Raw genomic sequence first — 9,972 nt, 5'->3', positions numbered from 1 at the left:
TCCCCTCACATTTTTGTCTTTCAGAACCACCTTCTGTAAAGAACTACCCACCTCCCCAGGACGAAAGGTGACCTCCTTGTTTACCTAGGAGAGCCCACACAAAGACCCTCCAAATTATCTGTCATGCAGGGTCTCAGCTCTGACTCTCCACACAAGAACGCAGGATATGGTGAGGCCAAAAAGGAACACCAACAGAGCCATAGATAGGGGAGTCATGCCACTATATTCTCGCTGGCAGTTGGATTGGAGACACAGGAAGCAGGAGCCACACGATCCGCAACGTGCCATCCATTTCTCTGCCACCCAACCCATCAACGTAGCCACGGCAGTTATAATGGCTAACTGGTAACAGCTGATGGCCAACTAGCCACAGCTGATGGCCATCTACTACCTGAGCCAGCACCTCTCCACGTGAGGCTGAGAGCCTGGAAACTGCTCTCTGGAACTGTGTCCCCACGCTCCACCCGCCAGGGTCTCGCCTCACAATCTGCGCGACAAGCGCCTTCCGCGAGGGGTCCTGTGCCATATTAGACTAGAGGCACCTACGGGCGAAAAGAAATAGCAGTCATAGGAACCAACAATGGCAAATCCCTTCCATCTGGGAAGATATGTGCTAGCTTTTTGTCCTGGGAAAGGAGGGTCGCTGCCACCGGCACCTTTCCTGGTTTGTGGTACCAGACGTTTATGGCAGTGCTTGGGGTCCCTGCGTAGTTTCAACATGTAGCAGAACAGGGGACCCCCATAATAGGCCTCAGTGAGAGCACATAGGTTCCCTGCAAAATCGTCCCTGCATCAGGACATCCACTCGGCCACCACCCCTGGTGTCACTTGCAAATCATGGGTCAGACCAGCCCCCCATGAGGCTATCAGGCCCAACCAGCAACAGTGGGGGCTCTTAACCCGCCAGGGCCAAGTCCATTGCTGCCGTTCCCCTGCTCTCAAGCGTGTGGATTTTGACAGCAAGATGTTTCCATTTCTGCCATAGCCTGGCTGTAACAGAGTCTCACTTGTGGTAACCTGAAACTGAAAGGGAGTGGCCATTCGATGTAGCAGAGCTTCTACTGGTGCGGACTCTCCCTTCCATGGTCTCTCATTCAGGACTCTCAAGACGTCCCACAGATGCAAGGCCCAGTCGCGCATCATGGGAGGGTGTTTTCACACCTGGAAGCCTTGCTTCAAAAGGCCGTTATAGCGTTCAATCATGCCAGCTGCTTGTGGATTGTACGGGGTATGAAACAATCATTGTATATCCATCCTGGCAGCCCAGCGCTGCACTTCTTGCCCCGAAAATGGGTACCCCTGTCACTTTCAATGACTTGGGTGCACAGCCATATTGGGTGCACAGTCATGTAAGGGCGACCATTGTATGTCTCTGATCCGGAGCCGGACATGGCCAAGCAAACGTCAACCCCATAGAAGTGTCCACTGCTGTGAATGCATATATCGCATTGCAGGCCTTAGGCAGGGGTCCAACGTAATCCACTTGCCAGCGAGTGAGGGGCACCCTCCCTCGCGTAATCTGCTGTGTCTCCCAGGGGAGACTCCGCCATTGGGGTCTGTCCTGGGCACAGACGGCACAGTCATAGCAGGCATCTGCTATCTCCTGCCATTTCAAAGGCAGACCCCAGTGACTGCTCACCTGCCACGTGTTTCAGCTTCCAGCGTACTGCAATTTTCTGTGCAGCCAATGGACCACATCAGTGGCAGGGGCCCTTTCTAACCATCAGACCCATGCTAGGGCATCTGCTCCATCATTACCTGGGGACACTACCTGGGGACCTGTGACATGCATTAGGGTTACCTCCTTTCTCTGCCCTAGGCCCCAGAGGTCCTGCCACATGGCTTGACCCCACAGTGGACGGTGTCCTACCAACCAGTTTCAGTGTTTCCATGTAGGGAGCCACAACGTTAGGCCCCGGAACACCGCACAGCTGTCAGTACAAATAACTAGGGGCCCGGGCTCGTGGCTGATTATCATCCACACAGCCCATAGCTCAGCCCACTGGCTACTCTGGCCCGTCCCAGTATCAAACCAAATGGTGTCTGTTTTGTGCTGCACACCAATAGCCATCCAAATGGCTGCAGCTCCCTGGCTAGAGCCATCAGTATACCAGGCGTCTTCAGGTACTGGGGCCTGTCCTTCTCTGTAGAGCAAGGGTTCCAAGTCCTCCTCCCTAGGCAGAGCACTTGGCTCAGCCTGGGCTACAAGCTCCACAGGCCCCAGGACCTGTTGTAGCTCTCCGATCAAAGGGCTTGATCAATGTAGCACTAAGGGTGCTACATTGCTCTAAGTGGGCACCCCACTTGGCAAGGGTGGTGGTCTGTGCCACCCTTGTTTTGGTCCCTGGGTCTACATATAGACCCACCCCTGGATGGGACAGGTTGCTCGAACCAACACCTGTGCCATCCCTGTGATGGCTTCTGTGGCCACTAGGGCTGCGTACTAGCAGCCAGCTGTTTCTCTATTAGAGAGTAGCAGACTTCGCTCCTTTCCACAATTGAGTCCAAAATCCCACTGACAACTGGAGACGCTCCTGCCGTTGCCAGAGGCCCTAACTGTACCCCTCTAGGGTTACAGTTGGGGCGACCAGGGTCTACTACTTGTAGAGCCTGTGCCTGCTGCACTGCCCGTTTTGTGGCAACAAAGTCTTTCTCTATATCCTCTGTCAAATCCCATGAGGCCCCTTTTTTATGATGTTATACAAGGGCCTTGCCATTTGTGCTAAATGGGGTACAAACACCCGCCGACCCAAATATATCTGCAATTGGGAGACCTTGGTCGGCCGGGGAAAGGCTTGTATTTTATCAATAATCGCCTCAGGTATGACCTTTGTCTTACCCGACCACACAACACCCAAAAACCTGACAGATAACCCAGGGCCTTGGACATTATCCTTGTTCACTGCCCAGCCACGTGACTTCACGTGGCGGAGAAAAGAGGGAGCTGTTTGCTCCAAATCTGAAAGAGAGTCAGAAGTTAGTAATATGTCATCAACATAGTGAAACAGGATCACAGAAGACAGGTGATCCCACTGTGCCAAATCCTGGGCTACAAGCCCATGGCAGATAGTGGGGCTGGGCAAATATCCCTGTGGAAGGACTTGAAAAGTCCATTGCTGCCCTAACCATTCCAAGTAAAAGAAACTGCTCTTGACATTCAGGTGCAATGTCAGTGGAGAAAAAATCATTTGCCAAGTGTACTACATAGTGATACGTTCCCAGGCAGATAGTCAGATGATCCATCAAATCGTGAATTGAAGGCACTGCAGCGTGCAAAGTTGGCGTCACCTTATTTAACTCCCTATAGTCCAGTCATTCGCCAGGTCCCATCTGGCTTCTTGACAGGCCACACTGAGGAGTTAAAGGGACTGTGCGCTGGCCTCACAATATGTGCCTTCTCCAATTCCAATATTGTACGACCAATCTCCTCCTGTGCTCCTGGCAGGCAGTACTGTCGCACTATAACAATGTGCCAGGGCTGTGGCAACACTTGAGGAGGGTGGTGAGCATGCCCGCGTGTCACCGCTTTCACCACCCGGATCCGGAGATGGAACTCTCCTACCGACGTCTGTAAGCTGAGGCCATGTAGCACTTCCACCTCTAGAATATACTCCAGATGGGGGGGACATACACCTTGTGGGGTATCACACGTGGGGGAAGCCTTCCTATACCCAGTGGTAAGGAAACAGCTTTTACTGTCACAGTCTTTCCCCTGTAGCCATCAATGAAGATTGCTAGTCTGGGGACTTGTTCTGCGTTCCCGTAAATAAGACTGCAGTCTGCGCCGGTGTCAACTAGGGCTAAAACCCTCTGCACATTAGAAGGGGACCAATGTATGGACAGTTCCACGTGGGGCCTCCGGGACCAATGTATGGACAGTTCCACGTGGGGCCTCCGGTCCCCACTCATCCCCTCTGACCAGGTACTTTGCCCCCAACCCCCACGCCTCCCAATGAAGCTGAAAGGAGTCAGCCTCAAGTGGCCTCATGAAGTCCTGGAAGGATACAGGCCGCAATTTCCTGGACTTCTCCTTTAGGCTTCGCCAGAATTGCTGTTTTGGACACTACTGTTTCCAAAGTTCTAACAAGAGTCCATTGTGTTGTTAGTCTATTTTTTCCTGATCAACCCTTGCTGCCACAAGATCACACCACATCTGCATGCATGTTACTCTCTCAGGCCCGCGACCTCACCCCCTTACTTTTGATTTGGGCTTCCAAGTCTTGACTTCTTGGACCTCCTGTCTTAACTTCCCTTGCTGCTGGCTTTCAACATACCCCAGAGTGGCCATGGCGATGGTAACCTCATGGATCCGCCACCCCATATAGGGCGTAAGAAAGGCAAAAGAAGGGCGTAAGGATCCAAAAGCACTTGCAGGGGCAGTATCCAAAACTAGATCTCTCCTGCTGGTTGTAAAACCAGCTCATCATCTGGCCCTGAATATTAGGGTTGAACATAGCATGTCTCATACCCATTTCATGGATGATTTGAGTAAGTTCAGTGTACGATTGCCATTTACTCAGTGTCTGACAGCTCACCAACCTCTCCCCATACTGTGCGTACCACAGCAGTGAGCCACTCCATTACAATGTGGTTGCCCTGGTCTTGGGCCAACCAATGGCAATTCTGTAACCTTTGTTGCAGGGATGGATGCACCGTCACGGAGGTTAGCTTTTCCATTTCACCTAGGGAGCAGAGAATGCTGTCTGCCCCTCATCCCATAAACAGTAGCCAAGCCGAGACTGGCTGTCCAGGGCGCTGTCGGCACTACCTCCCCAGCTCCTGCAACTCAGTGGGAGTGTAAGGTGTGTAGGTTGTGAACTCAGTCACAGCTGGGTTGCCGGTAGCAATGTGCCTGGGGCCCAAAGGTTGCTCATACTTTACCTTTTGCTTCATAATGGGCCGGGCATGGGGGTTGGGAGCTACATTGTCTCTGCTTGCATCGTCTGCTTCTGCCTCAGGGTTTCTACTGTGGCGCTCCTCCTGCAACAGGTGGACCTGAGCTTCCAGCGCCTCCCACTGGGGCTACTGGTCTGGCATCTGGGCTATTTCATTAAGCACGTCTTCCGTGTTACAAAGCAATGCGGTGAGGAACATTCAGCCCATACGGCCAGCTGTACCCTTCGCTTCCTCCGGCAACCACTCAGCTAGAACCTGCAGGGCCCTCTCCATGCTGGCTGGAGAGCCATCCATGTCCTCCTACCCCTCCTCAGGGGTCCATCTCCTGGGAACAGTGGCTACCGGGTACCACACACTGTGTGGGGGTCACATGTCCTCCTGCCCAGAGTCAGACACCGTTCCTACCTGGCCGGAATCCTGCTCATCACACCAGGTTTCCCAGTGTGTGGTGGCCTTGGTGTAAAATGTCCACAACCTTCTGAGCCTACAGCAGCAGCATTTTATGAAAAGGAATGCGATAACTTCTATGGCCAAGAGGGTGGTGTGCCATCTGGAGGCCGGAGACTGAGCCTCCCGTTCCCGGCGCAGCTCTTCACAGGCCTCCCAAAGCTGCACTTTCACATCTATAAACTGTTCCATTACCCCTTTGGGAATTCTGGCCGGTGCTGTACCCTGCTCGCTGCGCCATGTGTCAGGCGGGCTCTCTGGTCCTGCTCCCCGCACAAGAACACAGGATGTGGTGAGGCCAAAAAGGAACACCAATGGAGCCATGTATAGGGGGTTCATAGCACTATAGTCTCGCTGGTGACTGGGTTGGAGACACAGGAAGCAGGGTCCACACAATGCGCAATCTACCGTATGCTTCTCTGCCAACCAACCAACCAACCAACCCCACTTGCAATCTGCGCTTGCTAGCTTAGCCAAAACAGTTACAGTGGTACCTCGGTTTTCAAATGTCTCCATTGACGAACATTCGGTTTATGAACGCCGTAAATTTTATGGATCTGTGGTATCATTAGATAGAAAAATTCATGCTAACTTTGCAGTTTTAGGGGTTGATCTTAAAGGTCTGGAACGGAATAATCAATTTCGCATTACTTTCTATGGGGAAACCGTGCCTCGGTTTTTGAACATTTCAGAGCTCAAACTGTCTTCCGGAATGGATTACGTTTGAAAACTGAGGTACCACTGTATATTAGTGGTCAATTGCTAACCGGTTACAGCTGATGGCCAATTAGTCACAGCTGATGGCCATCTACTATCTAAGCCAGCATCTTTCCATGTGAGGTAGAGAGCCTGGAAACTGCTCTCTGGGACTCTGTCCCCACCGGGAAGATGCTGGTGACTGAAGAGAAGCAGAGATTCAAGTGATATTTTGGCAACACAGGACTCAGCGGCTGCCTGGCTAAATGTGGGAAATTGAAAAGAGGAAGGAGTCATTCACGATCCCTGGCTTTCTAGCAAGAAAGAAAAGCCAAAAGGAGGAGAAGCTCAAGAGGGAAAGCTGAGACTGTTGCCATATGGAGGTGGTCTGCTGGAGAAACCTGGACTGAGGATGTCCAGTATGCAATGGGATAGAGTGTTCTAACATTGTCCAGGCAGAGAAAGATTTAGGAATTTTCAGGCAGAATACATAAAATATATGAAGCCATGGGAATGGGTGAGACCACACCAAAGAGAGGACACTTAGTAAGAGTTAAAAAAACATGGATAGAGGCCTGAAGAAAAGCAGTTCAGGGACTAATAGCCCTCCAGAAGAAGCCGAGGCCAATGCTGGCTCGGCTTCTTCCTTACCACAGTTTTATAATTCTCGTATTCCTCTCACAATTACATGGGACTTAATTTTCTCTCCTTTACTAGACTACAACCTGGAGAACACTGCTGTTTATTAATAGTTTTTCGAGTTATCCCATAAGTATTCTGCACCCAATTCTAATATGTGTGTTTGTGTGTGTGTGTGTGTGTGTGTGTGTGTGTGTAAGTGGTGTTTGTGTGTGTGTGTGGTGGTTGTTCTCCACACCACCAAGCAATTCTCAGACACCAGCTGGGTGTCCTACAATTCAACTCAATTTTGACACTATCTACCTGGAGATAGCATCAGATTTCACAGATTAAGGGCTCAGTCCTACAAGACTTACCCCGCCACACACACTTCAGACAGCAATCACAAGTCCATGTTGTCACCTGTGCTTCTGACCAACAGGCTGTAAATCAGAGAGGTTCCTATGACCCTCTCCTTGGATTCAATGAATTTGCTAGAGCAGCTCACAGAACTCAGGAAACCCATTTACACAAGAGATTAATGGTTTATTATTATAAAGGATATTAAAGGATACAAATCAACAGCCAGATAAAGAATTGCATAGGGCAAGGTCCCAAACAAAGAAGCTTCTGTCTTTTGGAGTTTGGGACCTGACACAGTGGCATGTGGAAGCATTCCAGTTCCCTAGCCTGGAAGCTCTCCAAAGTCCCTACTTTTGGGTTATGGAGGCTTCGTTATATAGATAGGATTCATTAAGTCATTGGTTATTGGTGATTGGGTCAAAGTTTAGACCCTAGCCCCAGAGCTTGGAGGTCAAGCAGGGGGACTGAACGTTCCAACCCTTTAATCATCTGGTTTGTTCTCCTAACAACCAGGCCCCATCCTTAGGTGGGGTCCAAAATTCACCTCATTAACATACCAAAAGACACCTTTGTTGTTCTTATCACTCAGGAAATTCTGAGGCTCTTAGGAGATTTGCGCCAGAAATGCAACAAGACCAAATATCTATTTTTTATTATAAATCACAATATCACAGTCCATCTAGTGTTTATTTTTCTTGGAGAAAGTTTTTGGCAAAATTAACTGTATTAATTTATCAGAGTTTGATTTTACGATATAGAAAGAAAGCAGATGACAAATGTTAGAAACGTCTTCTTCCTTCACCCCTTTTCCCCAGTATCATTCAACACATCAGAAAATGAAAGAGAAGGACTGACTCAAGGGAGAAGACACTGCCTAGCAGGCCAGAGCCAGACACACAAATGAGGACTTCACACTTTCAAATAGTGCTTAAGATCTGCCATATTGACTTCTCTAAAAGAAATGAAATGTAGCATTGTGCCACAGAAACCATTTATCCTGTGGCTGTGCATAGCCGTATAGAGACTGCTATATATTTATTTGAAAAAAGGTGAGTTTTTTTTTCTCAGTTTCTGTGATAAGTCACTTGTAAAGTCTGCATTTACATGATTAAAGTAATATCATTGAATTGGCCAATTTGCCCAAGGAAGAAACGTACTCCACTGCCAAGTTTTAAAATATATGCACCCTTTATAAGAAGAACCACACTAATGAAAAAAAAAGTGGAAGTTGTTTGTTTGTTTTTTAATTTTCCATCTTCAGACATGAAGTTAAAGTTCCCAAATCCTATTTGCCTCCCAACTATACAGTTTCCTGAAGTGGTGGGCTGTGCCTACTCAACTCGCCAACTACTTGGGAAAGTGGGGAACAGGGTGCATCTGCCTCAGGACTCAGTGCATCTTAGACCCATGATGTCCACTATGGGGCCCACAAGTCACTCACAGTTACTGAGCACTTGAAACGTGGTGAGTCCAAATTGAGATGTGCTGTTTTAAGTGTCCAAGACACACCGGATTTGGAAGAATATAAACTATTTTATGTTGATTACATGTGGAATAATAATTATTTGTATCTATGGGATCGAGTAAAATATATTATTAAAAAAATCTCTTCATTCTTTTTTCCATCTTGGAGGCTGTGGATACCTGCTGAGCACGGGACTTCTAAAATGACAGGTATGTCTGGAAGGCTATGGTCCAAGGCCATGTTTGCCGCCTATAAGTGGGGCCTCTGGAACCACAGGGAGAACACAGCTCTTCTTAAAATTAAATGTGTTTATGCTCGAGATGAAACTGAATTGTCTAGGCAAGGCGTGCTTATGTTTACAAGGCAAAGAACAACACAGTGAGTCCTAGTGGCTCACCGAACAAAACCAGAACGATTGGCAAAAGGTAACTCGTGCTCATGGAAACAGTGTCATGGTTCAGACCAAATTCTGAAGCAGCCTTCCTGCTAAGGCCATCGGACACAGAATCCATGTAATGCTGTACCCCTCAAGGATTTAAACTTGTTGAAAAGTAAATAAATAAAAGTGATTGGTTCCTTCAGAGGGCCGTGAAGGAAAAACCTGTCTAGGCCTCTCACCTCGGCTTGCAGATGGCTGTCTTCTCCCTGATGTCTTTTCACATCATCTTCCCTCTATGCATATGTCGGTGTCCAAATTTCTTCTTTTTATTAAGACAATAGTCCTATTGGATGAGGGCCCACTCTAAGGACCTCATTTTAACTTGATAACCTCTTTAAATACCCTATCTCAGAATAAGTTCACATTCTGAGACACTGGGGGTTAGGACTCCAACATATCTTTTTTGGGGGACACAATTCACAACCCATAACACACTTTTTTTTTTTTTTTAATGGGTATTGGAAAATTTTAAATTATATATGTAGCTTACATTATTTATCTATTGCTCTAGAATTACTTCTCTCCCACAGACTGGCGGGTTGGAGGACAGGGATATGCGGGGAGACTATGGACAAAAGGAAGTTATGAGCTTTCCTGGGGTGCCAATAATCTGAAATTTTTGAATAACATGATTGTGCTGCTCATTGTTAAAGGGAAAGCCATAGGTCCAAAATGTCTTCACTTCTGCTAAAAGATCATGATACCAAACCTAGACTTAATACCTGACCCAACTGCAGTTTTAACCTTCACCAGAAATGTAATCTTAATCAACCAGTCTGGAATTTTTTGGTCAACACCAATGAGGTATTCTTCCCACATGGGCCCTCTCCATCCCACCACCACCACATAAAAAGAAGAGGCAATTCCATGATATACTCTTGACCTTCCTTTCCCCCAAATAAGAAGGCCTGAAAATAATCCTTTCTTTTCTCTTGCTAATAGCTCCCTTGCCCCACCCTTCTTCCTACAAAAACCTTCCAATTTGTATAACCCCTAGGAACGTCCCAGTTGCTAGATGGGTCACTGCCCCATTCATGAATCACTTAAT

At 48.2% G+C, this 9,972-nt stretch overlaps 1 pseudogene; it reads left to right on the top strand.

The window, feature by feature from the left end:
• Positions 1–8,696: 8,696 nt before the first annotated feature.
• Positions 8,697–9,024, top strand: LOC117016184 (60S ribosomal protein L35a-like; annotated as a pseudogene).
• Positions 9,025–9,972: the final 948 nt, after the last annotated feature.

This window comes from Rhinolophus ferrumequinum, chromosome 23 (assembly GCF_004115265.2).
Source record: "Rhinolophus ferrumequinum isolate MPI-CBG mRhiFer1 chromosome 23, mRhiFer1_v1.p, whole genome shotgun sequence".
In the NCBI taxonomy this organism is placed as follows: Eukaryota; Metazoa; Chordata; class Mammalia; order Chiroptera; family Rhinolophidae; genus Rhinolophus; species Rhinolophus ferrumequinum.
This window is presented reverse-complemented; position numbering and strand designations above follow the sequence as displayed.